General features: G+C 38.3%; 1 long non-coding RNA gene across 2 annotated transcripts in view; it reads left to right on the top strand.

Moving 5' to 3' along the window:
- LOC138444799 (uncharacterized) overlaps positions 1 to 18,422 on the top strand; it is a 43,449-nt gene that overhangs the window by 17,099 nt on the left and 7,928 nt on the right. For both annotated transcript variants that reach the window (XR_011258592.1, XR_011258591.1), the window contains exon 2: positions 18,273 to 18,386. This is a non-coding gene — a long non-coding RNA (uncharacterized lncRNA). The remainder of the gene's footprint in view (positions 1 to 18,272; positions 18,387 to 18,422) is intronic.

Here is an 18,422-nt window from a genome sequence, read left to right as displayed (position 1 = left end):
CTCACAGACTTTCACATCTCCTTTCTATCTTGACTGTCTCTGCTTTCTGATACTTCTTATGGTCACAACATAAATGACATTTCCTCAGTGTTTTCTCCCCACTTAGTCTAAAGTAGATCTCCTTAATAATCCATCAGAGAACCCTACTTTTCATAGTATGTGTAATAAATTCTAAAGGATATATGTATAGGTATTTGATTTTTAGTGCTTATTTACTGTTTCTCCCACTAATGTAAGCTTTGTAAGGTCAGAGACTATATTTTGTTCACCACCGAATTACTCAGTGCCTGGCATATTGCCTAGCACATTGTAGGGACTTAAATAAATTTGTTGCATAACTGGCTTGACCGGGGCTCTTGAGATGTAGCTTCTACTGTCTCAACCCTTTTCTGAGCCTAATGCCTTCCCAGTGAAGGACCCTTTGTAGCCCTTTCCTTTAGCTGTCTATTCTCGGGGTCACTGTGGTACAGCAGTCATCATCTATTTATGTGATAGGCTGGGCCTCAGGAGCCAAACTGGGAGAGTGATCACAGAAAGCTGGTGAGATAACAGAAACCAAAACAGAAACCCCGCCCTTATTACTAGAGCTTCCTAGAGTTGAAATTGAAAGGGGTAGGGTAATCCCAGAAGCCCATGGGTCATCACGGGGGCACTGAATCGTAAGCCTGATTGGGCAGAAGAGGCTCAGGCAGCAACATGGAAGCCAGTGTTGAGCCTGGGAATATGGGCAAGTGTGTCAGCTTCTAAGCTCGTTTTTTGGAGTAAGATGTATGTATGGTTTGGGGTGGGAAGTGTTATATAATGGACAGCTGTATCTGTTTTCATACTGACTGCCTAATGCATAGAATGTCTGGGTTACCAGGAAAAAATTGGAGAATCAATATAACCTGAGGTGCTGCGGGGTGGGGGGGGGGTGCGGTGCGGTTCTTGGGGAGTCAGAGGCAGGGAAAATAGGAGCTGACAGACTGATCTTGCTTGTTCCTATCCCATTCTGGTTCTTTGTTTGTTTTTAAATGCAGTATAGATAGTATCTTACTCTACTTTGGTCCCTTTTAGACTTTAGACCTTCTTGGATGCAAGGAAGTAACTTTTCCCTCAAACATTTTATTGTGAAAAGTTTCAAACATACAGCAAACTTAAAATAATTTTATTGTGAATACCTGTAATTTACCACTTAGGTTTTATCAACATTTTACTTTTATTGTTTTATCACAACTCTGTCCATGTATTTAGTACTTTATCCACCCATTAGTATATCTTAATTTTTGATGTATTCATTGATGAAAGTAAATTGCAGACATTGGTACATTTTCTCATAAATACTTCAGCATTCATATCACTAATGAGCTCAGTATTTTTTACATTTCTTTCTCTTGAGGTGAATGTTTCATATGATAAATGCATATGTCTTTAGTGTACATTTGTTGAGTTTTGACAAATGAATACATCTATATAATCTAAACCCTATCAAGATATGAAACATTACCACATCCCAGTAAGTTCCCTCATGCCCTTTCCCAGTTGATTTCTGCCCAACCAATAGAGGTCAGGGCTGTTGTGTTTTGTTTTTTAAAGTAATAGTTTCAAAATATTGATTTGTACCAGTTAATATCATTAGTGAGCTCTCAAATAATCTTTCTTCAGTTTCCTGTTCTCATGATTCAAATAGAAAAGAACTCTGCTTCCAAAATTTGCAATCAACCAAAACTGGAGGGAAAAAAGAAAGAGAGAAGATGGCACAGCGTCAGCTTTGTGATGACTTCTTGCAGTTGGGCCTTAGTGTTAGGTGATCTAACTCATCTTTCCTTGGGGTGAGGAGACACAGAATAAAAATAGGGTCAAAGGTCACACTTGCAGAAACAGTACAGTATTTCTCTGTTTAACACCTCCCCTCCATTCTCCCTGGTCAATTCCAAGGTCATTCTGGCCTCTTAAATTTTTATCAGTGCTTTCAAGCAGTCCCCACATGTCACATAAGTTTCCTAACATGACCCAAATCGTCCCCTTTTTTGTTGACACTAGCTTACCACATTTACTTGGTTCAAACTGATACTCCTAAAGTCTCTGCTAACCTGAAGATGAATTACTTTCCAGAAGCATTCTTGGTCTCTTTCAGAAAGAGACCCTTGATGGCCAAATCTCATTTGTGCTCTAGATATACTCACACGTGTCTGAATTTCCTGTGGATTCATGGGCTCAGCTTCACCTTGGCAGCTGCTGCTGTTATCACAAATGACATCCTTCAAAACTAAACCATAGCTAAGGGCCATACCTTTTTTCTAGCCTTTACTCCTCCAGTACAATGGGAAACACTTTATTTTTTATGTTGGCGTTTACCTCTCATACATTCCTTTTCACGAAGTGCAGACTTTCATACCTTAAACATTAACAAACCCACACCTAGCTTCTGTGCACTGAATTTGGACTCTTCTAAGCCACCTTATCAGCAATGGTTTTGAAATAGAATGGGCTTGGCACTGTCAGCCAAAAATTTAACTTCACCTCTTTTCTTGACCTTATCCAAGCAGCAGTATTTATTTAATATTTGAATATTCTATTTTATCCTTATTTGAAAAAGGAATTCACAATAGAAAAATGAAAGAGCTGGTAAGAAACAAAGGCCTATGTATCTTAATAATAAATTTGGGATAAAGATGAAAATTATTAAATGATTTGAAAGCAGTGATTTGTCAACATCAGATGCTCATTCAACTTCAGTTGCTTGTCTGTAGGTTCAGGTGTATTTTTTCAAAAAGAACATATTGGGATGCTTAGAAATATACCATCAAAGATTGGGTCAAAAAAGGTAAGTGTAATAGAGATTTTATAACAGTTTTGTAGCTCTTTAAGAAAACTCAATATTAAAGTGGTTTACTATAATGTAATATTTCTTACTATTTATCACAATTTATAAATGATAAACATACTATGTGATTATTTATCCAATGAGGATTTATCCCAGTACTCTGTAGTCTCTCTGAGTTTTTCTTCTTTTAACCATACTTCCAGAAGAACCTAATAAAATGACCTACACTTAGATAGGTTCAGTAATTGTATTGAATGAATTAGTGAATTTGTGTGAATATGCCTTTAGAAAGCTACTCTGGTGCTGGATTGAAGGATATACACATTTTTAATATTGATAGATACAACCAAATTGCTCTCCAAAAAGCATAAATTCCATTCTTGAGGAATTGGGAAAATCTAAAAAGGATATAGATTTTTTTTTCTTTTGAAGAAATTAATAGGCTTTTAAAAAACCCCATTTTATTGTGTTTAAAATGTTGGGGTAAAGAATTACATTGTATTAAGAAATTATGTTTTAAAATTTTGAAATTGTGGCTTCTTCCAGGTTGATAGTGTTGTTACTCTGGGGTCTAGATGTTGGTCAGGTGGAGAGTAGGAAATGTATTTTAGATAGAAGGAAGAGCGAGTACAAATATACAAGGTAAGAAAAAAATCCAAATATTCGACAATAGAGATTAGATAACTTGTATACATCCATTCTTTGAATAATGAATGAGGTAGTTCTGTGGCTACTGACACAGAGAGAGATATTATTGAGGGACAAAATGCAGGTGATATGATTTTGTGTTCTTGAAATCTTCAGTATGGGTGTGTGTTAGCCCACTCGTGCTTGTACCTGTGCCCACAGGGAAAAATTGAATGTGTGCAAACCAAAATGATAGCTGTGTTATTCCTGGGAAGTGAGTGGTTTAGGACTGAGATATAAAGATTTTTAATTTAATATATTTCAGTTTTAACTTTTTTTAACAGTCAATTTTGTATGTATTTTGTAATGAACTATTTTTCTAAAGAAAGAAAATATGGTATGTGTAATCACAGTGGGCTGCTCTTAAGGTGCATTTTTTAACAAATGTGCAAGAAGCATCAGAACATTTCTCACAGCAATTATTTACTAGACTTAAGACAAAATAGATTAGATTAGTGGTTTTCTAACATTTCTAGAGATGTGGAGCCTGTTGTTTAACCTCAATCCTAGGCAGAATTCCTGTATGTGAAAGCGATGAAAGCAGAGTCAGTTGGTAGAAGCTGAGAGTGAGGGGCTTCTCTCAGTGTTCCCCTCCCGTTATAATCTTTTGACAGCCCCTAGGGCTCTGCTGAACACAGTTTGAAATACACTGGTCTCTTCCCAGGATGCTTTTGATTTAGTCCTTCCTGAAGGTCAGAGGGATATACCAGCTCTGTGATTCTAAAGCATAGAGAATAAAGAATGCCTACAGGTAACCCCGGAATTCTCTCTTGCTTTACAGAAAACACGTTTAGAGCAGGGAACATTTGTGTCATGTAAGATATTTCCAGATGTACAATAGAAGAGAAACAGTTTTTATTTTGCATTTCTCGGCTTTGGAGTCTTATAATCTTACTTCTTAAATTCCAAGTTTTATGATCTATGCCCTTTTTATATTCTCAAAGTGACTAAAACAGCTTTGTTAAACCAACTCATATAGGTTCTAAAAATATCTGACTGTTCTGCCAATCTTAAATGTAATGAGACAAAAAACTTTAAAAAAAATAAAACATTACTTTGTATTTATCTAAGTGTGGCTTTTCCAGGTCCAAACAACTGAACAAAGAACTAACTACATGTTAAAAACCCACGAATAGTATTTTATACTGAAATGTAAAACAATTTTTTAAAGAATTATTCTTCTTTTAGAATGTATGCATAATTTTATATTTACCATTGCATGCCAAACATTTGATTTCTGAAATTATTTGTACTACTAGAAGCACAATTTCTTAATATTATACATATATTGTTATATTTAATTTAATGTAAATGTTATGTTATTTTGATATAAACATGCTGGTGTGTTTAAAATAATAGTGAAAGTATATTATATTTTATTCACATAGACCCAAGTTTTTATTAATGGCTTTATTTTTATTTTAAAAACGTGTGTGTGACTATATAGTGGAAGGAAATAAAACAACTGTAATGGAGAAGATGGAAAAAAAAAAATCTCTCTTCCCCACAAGGTGGTACTGTGGTTCTTTTACTCTTTCAGAAATCTCAGCATAGAATTGATATTTCTCCACTTCTCTTTCTTCCCCCAACATTTTACAGGTGATCTTCAATTAGATTCTAATAAAAATGAGAAATAATTTCAAAGGAAACTTGATACTTTTAGGTTTGAAGTAACTGACAAGTAATTAAAAATTCTCTATTTAGCCTTAGCTTTTTGCTTCTTTGTAAATACGAACTTTGGTTATAGTTTATGATGCTTATACGCTAAAGAGTGGAATTTTGTTACAAAGAAATAATATATTTTCAGGTATCTTTAAAATGTTTCAATAAATGAATATAAAGGCAGCTCATTTTTAGGCAATTCAAGTTTTAGGCAGTCCGGTTTTCTCTCTCTAACCACTCCCAATAAATAACTTGATCTAAATCTCGGTTTTATAGGTAAAAATCACAGAACATGCTTAAAAAGCACGAGTGTATCTTGTGCTTTTTTAAAGCTGTACCTTTGAGCTTATTTGAAGATTAAAAAATATATTTCTGTGTAAGTATGGACCATCATATATGAATTTGCTTTTTCTCTTAGTAAGAAACCAAGACTAGTAATTCAAGACTGGGTTCCAGTTTCAGCTTCCCAGTACCGTTCGCAGGCGCTTGGGGACGTTTGTTGAGCCCTTGCATAGATTTCTGGGCCTGGCGGCGTCTAGGACGTTATGACAAGGCACGTTGGTGCTTTTAGGGGTCCCAGAGATCAGAAATTTAATGGTTGGGAGTAGGGCGAAGGGACTTGTGTCTTGAGACCGTATTTACACAATAAGCAGAGTTCTTCCTTGACTGCCCGATTATTTGGGTGACCCAGGGAGGGGGCGAATGAAGATTATGGGCATTTATTATCTTGGGGAGTCTAGGGTCCAATAGGAAGTGGAAACAAATCTTTAATGAATTTGTTGGTTACAATAATGAGCTTAAGAGGAAAGGGAGAAATCAAAGGAGAAGAAAACGAATTCTTCGGGAAATTGGGGAGACAAAACCAGGGAAAACACACGAGTCAAAAATGATAGCAAAAGGCAAAGAGAAAAAAAAACGCAGAGAAGAAGCAGAATAAAAGAAGACGGGGCAGGGCGCTAGGAGCTCCATCCATTCTTTCATTTCATCCCACGGGGAGCCCGCGGAAACAGTGTCTTCGGTTCCGCTTGATAGGTGGGAAAACGTTGACCTTAAAAGGTTGGGAAACTGCTCAAGGTCACCGAGCTAAATGCCAGAGTCAGAATTCTCATCGCTCCTCAACCGGGATCTGGGCTTTGGCGGGATCGCGCCAGCCGCTCGGGAACAAGGACAAGCAGGGCGGGTGGAGGCGCGGCCCGGGGCTGGAGCACGCCGTGGAGGCGGCGGGGCGGACGCGATCATTACCTCTCTAAACAAGAGCGCTTCTTAGGGGGCGCGGCCCGAAGTCTTTCCCAGCCTGTTTGGGCATAGGAACGAGAAGCTAGCAGCCCTGGGTTCCGGGGAGGGTAGAAGCGTCCCATCTCTAGGTTCCCCGTGGCGCAAAGACTTTTCGCGTCGCTTTCAAGGTCCCCTGGCCACGCCGTGGCGGGGTGCCCTCTGGCGGGGCGCTCAACACAGAGGTCTGCGGGCTGAGGATGCCCGGGGTTCCTGCTGAGTTAACCGCTCACTTCAGGACTCACGAACCTGGCGGGGACTACGGTTCCCAGAGCCCCGGCACAAGCTCCGCGGTGGAGCGCGTCCCTGTCAATGAGACCTGACTCAGACTCTTGGAAATCGCGGGTATTTACCAACCTAACGGTAACTTAACAAGAATATACACAGAAACAAGACTAGGGACGGATGTACTTCATAGGAGGTAAAAGCAGAACAACCACAAAGAAGAATAACAGGCAAAAGGTCTGCATTGTAAATCGCTGAATTTTCATGTTCTGAGTACCGTTTTCGATGAAAAGCTCCTGCCAATCCTTAGTGATTATTCAATGATTATTAATTGACGAGACACCTTTCACCTAAAAATGGCTTGTCTGCATTGTCTTTCCTCGCAGAGAACTGCGAATTAAAGTTTCTTTGTTAGAGAGAACAAAGAAGAATCCAAATTATTTTAAGGAGGCTTTAGCATTTGACTTGGCAAACCGTTTCGCGAAAATAAAGATCAACCTTCGCTCTTTGACTCGCCCCCTCTCTGTCACAATCTCACTGTAAATTGTCTTTGCAACAAGGCTAATGATCTGGCAGGCAGGTTTGGCTCCCCCCCCACCCTCCCCACGCCACCCTTTTTAGAGATTAGCAATTTAAAGTCGAGAGGTTATTTAGAAGCCTCCTAATACAACCTTTTACTTTCACACGGAAGGTAGGTGAGGCCTTGGAGAAATTAGGGGCATCTTGTAAATTTGTGCCATAGCTTGGGACCGGACACTAGGTCCCGCCCTGGCGTTCCCCGTTTTGGTTGGGGTGGTGGCCTGACTGCTCGGTTGTCTCTCACTTAATTTGGCCCTGCACCCTGCGCCCATCCTCCTGCTGGGAGCCCAGTTAAAAAACTCCCTTCTGAAGTTTCTTCTCCAGAAGGCAATGTCTTCTTCCTTTTCATTTTAAAAATTATTTTCTTTTGCTGTCAGATTCATTCTGACATAGATCAGGGGTGGAAAAGTGTGTGGTATAGAATAGAGTCATTAGTAAATCCATCTCGTTTTTTGTTTCATTTGACAGCAACACATTAAATTAATCCCTGTCCAAAAGAATCACATTAAGCGAGCTGTCAATGCTAATCCCCAGCTCATTGTTGCTACCTAGCTCGGGGTTGACTTTAATAGGTCGCGCTGACATTTGTTTCTTCAGAGACACATCGGTGACTTCATCCAGACCCAGATCTATTCTCATCAAAAGTGGAGGCACCTCCCAAGTTTTCACAGACCCTGAATTCTCTGGGCTCCTAGTTTAGGATCTGGGCTCTTGTTGGAAGTACTGACTCACATTTTTACCTTAAACTCAGTAAAGATGGTTATAACAATAAAAAGAATGCAAGACAGAATCCTCTCTGAGTAAAGCAAAAAGCTGATTTTTAAAAATATATACATTAAAAGTAGGGTGATGATTATTCATATACTTGATTTTAGCATCCTATATTAGCTTCTACTGGTGTTTACAGACCTGATTGATACAAATCAGATTTTTTGTTTGTTTGTTTTCAAGTCAGATTTAAGATAAAACAAAAACAAAAAAGAATGGTTGAAAGAAGAGTAAATTGCATAGACTAATAAAGGGAGAAGAGGCAAGGATGAGAAAACCTTATAAAGATCTATAGAAGAGATAGATGGAAAAAAGGGACTTTACTGGTAAGAAAGAATAACATCTAAGTAGTAATTTGGATAAAATGAATTTAGGCAGTATGAAAACTAGGAAAAAATACATTAAGATTAAAGCAGTCCATTAACCAACATTTAGAAACCATAACTATAAAGTGTTTTCTTTAAATGTAATCTCTCTGCCTCTCTCTCCCTTGTCTTCCGTATCCACCAACCTCCTGCCCGCACATTGATACGGATTTTCCAGCTCTGTGCTTGTGACATTTATGGATTCCAGATCTGACAATCATATATTAGCCTTTGTCTGGGCAGCTAAGAGAAAGCGGTGGATTGATCCAATCTTAAATCATTTAACCTGTTCTTAAAATACACTTCCCACCTGGTTATTCTTATGTTCTTAGAGATTTGGCAAGGTTTTTAAGATGCAGTGGGAGCTAAAAATTGAGAAATGGGCATCCCATCCATTATTTAACAAACTTATATTGAGCGGTTAGTGTATAAATACTACAGATCCTTATATACCAGAAAAGAATTATGTTTATCCTGTTTTTACTAATTGAACCATACTTTTTTCATATTGCAAAGTGATACTGTAAATATTTTTGTCAGGTGAAAAATTACCTCTGCCTCAATTTTTTTTTTTTAATCTATGTTTTCAAGTAAATGTGGCACAGTTGTACCTCTTACTCTCAGGATTTTAGTGATTTTTATTTTCTTTTACTTTTATTACAATTTTTATTTCCTTTTGCTTCCTTCTTCTCTTCAGAGTTATCTCTGGATATAAACATTTTAAAGTTACTTTCATACTATCCCTGTAATATACAGTTTCACTGAGCTTCTTATTGAAGGCAATTTCATTTATTTGAATGAACAACTGAGATTCATTCGGAGAAAATAGGTCAGGATTTTTTGGTGGTCCACACAATAAGATGGCAAAGGATCAGTAAGAAAAAAGAAGTATGCTTGCATTCAAGAATCTCCAGACAAATGCCAGGAGTGTAAGGAGTAAGAACTTAGGTTCCAATTGCATCAGTGGACTAAGACCTAGTTGACATTTTAGAAATTGGTAGGTTAGAGCAGACGTGAATAGAATGCTAAAACTCCCAGGACTCCAAACTTAACAATGCTTTGTAGTCAGTACAGTGTTATGTATACAGTAGGCACTCAGCACATAATCTTTACATCAATAGTGAATGTGCGGGTAAACCTGCTTGGGGGAGGAAATGCAAGAGTGGTGAATACAGATAGAAAACAGAAGAGAAGGCCAGAGACGACAGAGACTTTGTTAGCTGTAGAAGTGGTCGTGGTTGGTGCTTTGCTGGGTTGCACTGAGGTGGTGCTGGGGGTGAAGAACCCTCCTGCCAATGCAGGCAGATGCTGGAGACTGGGATTTGATCCCTGGGTCAGGAAAATCCCCTGGAGGAGGGCATGGCAACCCATTCCAGTATTCCTGCCTGGAGAATCCCATGGACAGAAGAGCCTGGTTGTCTACAGTGCTTAGGTTGCAAAGATACAGACACAACTGAAACAACTTTGCAGGCAGGCATGCATGCAAGTGACTGAGGAGCTGGCTTTGTGGGGCTCAAGGCAGAGGTTCAAGCCAGTAGACAATAATGAAGTGATATATGAGTACTTATCCCTTGGAAATGTATTCTTATGCACTTTTCATTGTATTCATGCTCAGGAGCTTTGTCTTCAAGGAATGTGTATTTCAAAGGAAAAATATATATGTCCAAAGTTAGGTAATTCATTGTGTGTAACAATATTGTGTCAGAAAATAACTTTCAGTGATTGAACATCTGGGTGTACCTTGTGGTTCCCCTCAGCGAGGTCTAGAAGAGCTCCTCCCTTTCCTCTCTGCTGGATGGATGAAGTAGGGGATGCCCTGATGATGAACCATTGGTGGTGGACCCCAAGGCCACTGCTGGAAGCTGGGCTAGGATCTGGGGGTTTTTGTTGGTTTGGTGGTGGCTGCAATGGCAGTGGAGTTACAATGTGGGGAACCCTTTGCGGTTCTGGTAGAGTCACCCCCCCGTCATTCTCTGGAGTCTCAGGCCGTTTCCCATACCCTCCCCTCTCCTCCTGTCCCCTGCAGTTATTGTCTTCTCTGACTCAAGTTGGGGGTCTCCCTGGTTTTCTCTTCCATAGCTGTCTCAAGTGGTTTTTCTCTGGGTTTTCTCCATCTGTTGGTGAAATAGAGCCCTTGTTCATTGCTTTTGCCCTGTCTCCCATCAGACCTTGAGGCAAACAAAGCATTTTTTAATTTTTTAAAAGCATTGGTTTTGTTAGTAATGGGAGTAGAGGGCACACATAGAGGTGAAAGGGTACTCCCATTTTCTTTTCATTTATACAGCTACGTTTTTATTAAAACACAAATATATATATACAAGGACCCGAGTCAGACTAAATTTCTGACTCGACTTTTCTAGATATTTGTCACAGGAGTTGGGGTAGATGTCTGGGAAGAATGGGCTTTCGAGAGGAGAGTAAGGATTAGAATAAGTGTGTGGGCACTGCTGGCTTTAACTAGGTGGGATGTCAAAGGGAAGAAGTCAGCTTTGAGGCTTTTCCCTCAACTCAACTTTCGTCACTTGCTATTGCTTCTGAACCACAGGCTCCCCTCCCAGGACAACAGGGAGCAGGGTGAGAAGTCAGACACATGGGATTGTTTCTAAGTGTTCTGAGTGCTTCTCTGAGTGCTTGATGGCCTCTTATTACTGACCTTTGGCATGTTTCTGTGATACTGTTTTCTGGGTTAGTAGACCAGGCTATGGAACATAAAGAAGACCCAAGTCGGCCGAGAAAGGAGGTGTTCAAACTTAAATACTTTTAGTTTTGTTCTATTGCTTCTAAGCCTTAGAAAAGACTGTAACTGACAACTACAACCCATTTTCAAACTTAATTTATATCTGTGCAATTTAGGTAGAAAGCCCCTGGGCAGGTACGGTAACTTTTTTCTGTGCCTGCCAGGGTACCGAGCACATTGAAAGCATTTAACAAATAATGATAATAATTTAAAGCAATGGGAGCGTTGGGTGTATAGGGAGATAAGAAACTGGAAAACTGGGGCCCACTAATAATTAATAATGTCTCAGGAGGTGGTCCCACTGTTTTTGGATTTTAAATCCCCTTGTTCAATTTCTTGCTGGAGTGAATTCTGCACAAAAAAGAATAATCTTTAATTTGATACTTAGTCACTTCAGTGTCCTGTGCTGAGCTGGCTAAGATTGCATATTCTTATGAAAATATACGCATTCATAATCAGTCTGATAATGTTGCTCCCTAGGGCTTCTAAATGCAAAAGCAAGAGATCATTTACTCAGATATGTGGCTTCAAAGTCACAGGGAGCTTCTGAGAAGTTCACATTTCTCATTTTTCACTTTTTATTCTTGGAACTGAAAGGAAAACAACACCATGAAAACTTCTAATTGAATACATAATGAAACAAGGCCCTGCACTGGCGAGTTAAGTCTTCACCAGGAATGAATTCTTGCCCCTTTATGTAGTAGACTCAATCGACAGATATTTTAATAAAATGATAGGGTAACTTGAATATGGCTCTGATTAATGTTTGATTACTAATTATTTTGATGCCACTTAGGCTCATGCCCTGAAGGTTTGGAGTCTGCCTTTATTTATGTGGATTAAGATATTTAGAGATCATAGGAAAGGCAACTCTAAGGACAGATCGGAAAGGATGCGAAGTGACTCTCCTTGCCCCCCCTCCCTCCCTTCAGTGTTTTATTTTCCTGTGTCTGGTGCATCCTTTAGCACCAGCCTTGGGTTCAGGTTAGACTTTCCTTCTCCCTGTATCAAAGTTTGTGATTCTTTGCTTTTCTGAAGTGACTCTACTTCATTTTATATTCTGCTTTCATAATGCTCTTGAATCCTTCCTCTCCTCTATATCCTCTTTGCCATGGTCCAATTTTGAAACTACACCGTCTCTTGTCTGAATTACTAAAGTGGCTTCCAGAGTGGTACATTCAGTCTGGTCTTCTTGTATTAATAGTCCACCCTTCACCCTGCTGTTAGAGGATTTTTTTGTTTTTTGTCTTCATCCTAAAGCACAGGTCTGCTTCAGTCTCCCCTTCAGTAAAAATTTTCACACCCCACCTCCCTCAGCTATTGGATAAAAATCATATACCTTGGCAGAGCATACAAAGATACTTTGTTATCTGGTCCCTGGCTATCTTCCCAGCATTATCAATAGCTTCCTCGCTGTGGATCTTTATACCACCACATGGGGCTATATATGGGCTGCTTTGCTTCATCCATATACCTTTGAACATGACAATCTGTTTGCTTGAATTGCATTTTTCCCTTTGTTTCTGTGGAAGATGCCTACGTTTCCTCCAAGACTCACCTTGAAATTACCTTATTGGTTTGGAGATGGAGATTATTTCCCACATTTTTTAAAAGCCAAGAATCTATTCTTGGATTAGTGTAGGATTAGGTCAGTTTCTCTTTCTAAGGAATTGATAATGGGGATGGAAAGAGAGAGTCAGTTAGTTGGCTGTGGGTGTTGGATGAGTAAGGTCTTATGGTCTCAAGGGTTGATGTGGTCATATGTGCAAGCCAAGAGAGATGATCTTTAAGGAAAGGTAGGAAAATGGGCAAACTGCAAGAAAAAGCATGTGTAAGTGATGAGCAAACAAATAGAGAATGAGTGGGGACTTGTCTTGATTCTTGGTGGCTTGTCAATTCCTATTGGAGTCCCTTTTGATGCTGCAGCTGCTTTTTAGACACTCAAATCTATGCTAATATCTTCTTATTTAACTTGACCAGTTGAGTTTCTGTTCCTTATTATCAAATGACTTCTTATTAAGACTCATCATGCAATACTTTATAAAAATGATTGTGTATATGTTCATCTTCCCCACCAGACAGTAAACTCCCTGAGGGTAGTGACACTGTTTTATTTATTTTGAGATTTCCAGCAATTAGTCTCGCTGTGGTAGGCTGACAATATATGTTTGAATGAATGGAAACTAATCTCATTTTTTCAAAGCCTTTTCTAACAAGGAGCTTATGAAATTACAAAGCTGGTGTTGCTATCACAGTGGATGATAAAATGTTAGTTCTTCCAGTAAGTATTTGTATTTTAATAAGGGCCTTCTGGAATCAATCCTTCAAGGCACAGGAAAAGTTGTAAACCTGGGAGCTTATCAGTACTAGATTTGATGGGCACTATTTTGGGAGCCTTTCAATGCATCTAAGATTGTAACATACCTTTGTTCAGGACCAGCAGGGTGTAGGACTGCAAGCAGACAGAAAGAACTGTCTAAGGGACAGAAAGACTCCTTTCCAGCAGGGACTGATGAAGTGGGCACCAGGACTGGGACCTCACTGCCAAGAACTGCATTTGCTTCCTTCCAAATGGTTTTATATAAACACAGATCATCCAGGAAAAACAGAAGTACTCTTAGTGAAATCAATCAAAACAGTTAAGTTACTTGAGGTAATATGATAGGGAAGTTCACTTTGTGAATCAGTATATTGCTCTTTAGATATTGTTGTCTCTAATAATACATTCGCTTACACTTTCTGCATTGGTGTTACTGATCAAATGACAGAATAAACACTCAAATAAACCTCCTTTTCTATGGCATGAATTGAAGAAGATGCTTCCATATTTTAGCTGAAACTTCTTTATAGGAAAATCAAATGGAACAGATCATTGAAATTAGCTTGAGATGAATGTTTCCCCCTACCAAATTTGACCTTCCAAGATTTTTAGGTCATGTAATTCTTGATCTCCCTTTTGAATTGTGAGAGGTACATTTTCACCCTCTTTTCCCTCTTTACAGTATTGTATTATTAATCATCCCCCTTTTTGGTTGGTACAATCAGGGCCATGAAACTATCATTTCTCAAGCTGCCATCCTCATTAACTGGCATTTCTGTTAGGGCAGATACCTTTGAGAACATCAGCCTTCATTAGGACCAGAATCTGTTTAACACAAGACCTCTTTTAGACAAATCTTTAAACAGAGAAGGCATCTTTCTTAATACTATATCTGGTAAATGTGTGAGCACTAGAGTCTAGCTTTATCTGAGGACTCAAATTCTACTTGTGGTTTAAGATGGTGTTCCTTTTAACATTAAATGTAATAAGGTGGGGGCTTACCTGGTGACTCAGTGGTGAAGAATCTGCCTGCCAAAGCCACAGAGACATAGACAAAGAACAGACTTGTGGACACAGTGAGGAAAGGAGACAGTGGGACAAACTGAGAGAGCAGCATGAAAGTATCTATATTACCATGTGTAGAACAGATAGCCAGTGGGAATTTGCTGTATGACTCAGGGAGCTCAAATCTGGAGCTTTGTGACAACCTAGAGGTTTGGGATGGAATGGGAGGTGAGAGGGAGGTTCAAGAGGGAAGGGGCATATGTATACCTATGGCTGATTCATGTTGATGTATGGCAGAAACAAATACAACGTTAAAGCAATTATCCTTCAATTAAAAATAAATAAATTAAAAAGAATCCTCCTGCTAAGCAGGAGACATAGGTTCAGTCCCTGGGTCGGGAAGATCCTCTGGAGAAGGAAATGGAAACCCACTCCAGTATGCTTGCCTGGAGAATCCCATGGACAGAGGAGCCTGGTGGGCTACAGTCCATGGGGTCACAAAGAGTTGGACATGACTTAGTGACAAAACAACAGCATGATAAAGTGGAGGTGCAGCATGGGCATGCTGTTGGATAAATACTTTAAAACGTTAACAATGTGCTAAATGAAGATGTTATTACTTCTCAGGTTTGATATTATCTTTCTGTAGATATCATGCAGTGACATAGGACTCTTTATGAATCTATTCTTTCTTTCCTATATTTAAGAAGTTCAGTTAATATTTGTTTAGGAGTGATTGCTTACCAGGCTAGGATTGGAGACTGGTCAGTTTTAGGGGGAAGCTTAATTTAATGGTTGAGTTTAAGAGAGGGGAGAAGCTCTTTCTTCTTGCCCACTCCTCAACCCATCTCACATCTAGTGGAGAAAACAGTGAAAGCAGGTGGGGAAGAAGAAAGGAAGACCTGAATGAGAGTGAGGTCCAGTTCCAGAGAGCTTTTCATGCATTTGGAACAAGCAAAATAAAAGTAGCCCTCCGTACACAATTCAAACTTTTTATTTAAATATAACAAAGCTATCAAATATGCCATCTTGATAACAGCTAATAGCTCTTTATATTTTAGACTTTATTTACAAAACATCCAAACATTTCTTTCCATTCATATCCAATATATTGTAACCTATGCTTTATGTGACCTCAGAGGCCATTTAATTTATTTTCCTCATTGTGCAGGAGAACAATTGAGTAATCCGTTTTATAATCAGGATGGTTACATACTTTCTTGTCCAAATCTAGACACTGAGAATAAAAGAGGTTGTTATTCATAATACCCTAGGACAACATGTATAAACTGGGAAACTAGAATTTATGAGCACCTTGATAATCAAAAATAGAAATTAAGATTGCCAGATGGCTGAGTCATTAAAATTAACTCAATTGCCTTTTTAGTGTTCTGCCATTATGACTGAGGGAAAAAGTTAAATTGGCCATTCTAAAAGTGCTAACATTTTTTTTTGATCATTTATTTTGTACTGGTTGGTATTCTGAGCATTTAATTCATAAAAATACGATGAATCCTCATAATAACTCCATGAAGTTGCCACTCTTTTCCTGATTTGACAGATGAGGAAACTAAGATCTGGAAAGGTTAACTTACTTGTCCAAAGTCATAAAACTAGTAGCTAAGAGAGCTGGGGTTCAAACCCAATTCCATTACCTCCTGAGTCTCATGTCTTAATCATCACCTTATTCTGCCTCTCATGTGTCTAGGATCCGTGGTTGTGGAGGTGGATCTTTAATAGGCATTTGGTAATTGATGCTTTTGAACTGTGGTGTTGGAGAAGACTCTTGAGAGTCCCTTGGACTGCAAGGAGATCCAACCAGCCCCTTCTAAAGGAGATCAGCCCTGGGTGTTCTTTGGAAGGAATGATGCTAAAGCTGAAACTCCAGTCCTTTGGCCACCTCATGCGAAGAGTTGACTCATTGGAAAAGACTCTACTGCTGGGAGGGATTGGGGGCAGGAGGAGAAGGGGACGACAGAGGATGAGATGGCTGGATGGCATCACCGACTCGATGGACATGAGTTTGAGTGAACTCCGGGAGTTGGTGATGGACAGGGAGGCCTGGCGTGTTGCGATTCATGGGGTCGCAAAGAGTCGGACACGACTGAGTAACTGCACTGAACTGAACTGTAATCTAAAATTCAGGATGCTATTTAGCTTTTCTAAGATAATCAAACTTTTTTCTTTTATGTTTTCACTGTACTTGACCATTTTGCAAAAATACTATTTTTCTATCTTACTATTTAAAAAAAGAAGCTCCAGTTTTAAATTAGGAGGGAGATCAGAGTTTATCTAATTCAATCTTCTTTATCAGGTGAGCAGTCAAGGCTCAGCATCTTTCATATCTATGGAAGTTCACTTAGGAGTACAAACTGAACTGGAACCCAGGTTTCCTGCCCCTCAACCTGCAGCCCTTTCAGTAGTTTTTCCTTCACTTAAAATAAGAAAAATTAATATACCATGTATTGAATACAGAATGTTCTCTATAAAACTATGCTGAAAGTTAAAAGCAGAAGTATAATTCAGGAAGATGTAATTTTTCTCTAACAAAATAACACATTCCTGTTATGCACACAAAGAACCAGCCAAAATCAGCAATCTGCACCAATAATTCTAAATTCTAGTCTAGCTTCTGTCACTGTTTTTGTGCAGTATTTGGTAGGTCAGTTCACCTCAATGACAGTTACCTTATGTTTATTATAGGGAAAAATAATGTCTTTACTCTCTGAGGCAAGAAAAAGGCTGCCTTTAAAAAATATACATTAATAATTTTAAAATACATTTCAAGTTGGAAGGGACTTGAAAATTCCATGTTATGAGCATACTACCATATTTTTATAAGAAGCAAATTATCTAAAGTACTAACAGTAATGGTTAAACAAGGCAGAAAATCTTTAAACATGGTAGTCTCTGTTTTTGCCTTTGATTTCAATTCTATTCTTCTGGATAGACAGAATTAAATAAAATTTATGTATATATGTTTTCCTGTCTTGACCACATTCTTGTTCAAAATAAATTGTATTATAAAGCTGCAATAAGTTTCCTGAATTTAGTAAACGAAGGTAAATAATTCAAGCAATTTCTCCTTGACTCTCCTTAGCTCCTACAGCTGAACCAAAAGTAGGAGAGCATGAACACTGAAGGTAAACTGTGAACAAATAGAACTGTATTTAATTTTTTCGTGTGTGCATATGTTTACATATTTTAGAGGTTAGAGGAAGACTTTCATTTCATGAAAAATAAAAATAAAGGAAGAACCAAAATAATCTATTTTGGAGTAATAGCTGTTTTTAATTAAATGCTTAAGTTATATTAGAATAGGTATAACCCCAGTCTGTATTTCAACTTCATCACATGTAAGACTTAATTATAGATATCATTAAAAAAATTTGATACTTTTTAAAAGTAGGAAGTAACATTTAAATCTATTTGACAGGATCTGTTTGCTGTTCCTCGTTTGCATTATCTGTTGTACAGAATACATAAAATGCATGTTCTAGGTATTTATTAAAGATATATCTTGAAGGCATAGGTTCAAGTTAAAGAAGTATTTTTTGAATAGAAATATTCCTGGCAGTTAATAAGTTGGCATTTCTTTTATGGTTTTGATTATATCTTTATTTTAACCATTAGAGGGCACATTAGTTCAAGAAAAATTAAAATCACAGCAACAAAAGAAAATAGGCTTAGAAGTGGTAGGCAGAGAAAATTTCTGTATTTAACTGTGCTTATTTTCACTCATTTTATTGTCACTTGCAACATAATCTATTAGTTTTTTTAAATCTGGAAAGAATTCAAGTGTATATAGTTCTGTTTAAGAAATGACTCTTCACTTTTTATTGCTAGCTACTACTCCTAAGAGAATGAAGTTGGCCTAGTTGAATTTGATGAGGTTCACTATTATGTGACCAAGAAGGACATAATAAATCATGGCATTTGAAGAACATCCTGAGTTCAAAGGTATGTATGATTAGGTTATTATGAAGTAGGTAAATG

This window comes from Ovis canadensis, chromosome 8 (assembly GCF_042477335.2).
Source record: "Ovis canadensis isolate MfBH-ARS-UI-01 breed Bighorn chromosome 8, ARS-UI_OviCan_v2, whole genome shotgun sequence".
Classification (NCBI taxonomy): domain Eukaryota; kingdom Metazoa; phylum Chordata; class Mammalia; order Artiodactyla; family Bovidae; genus Ovis; species Ovis canadensis.
Note: the sequence above shows the minus strand (reverse complement) of the source record. Positions and strands in the feature narration are given on the sequence as shown.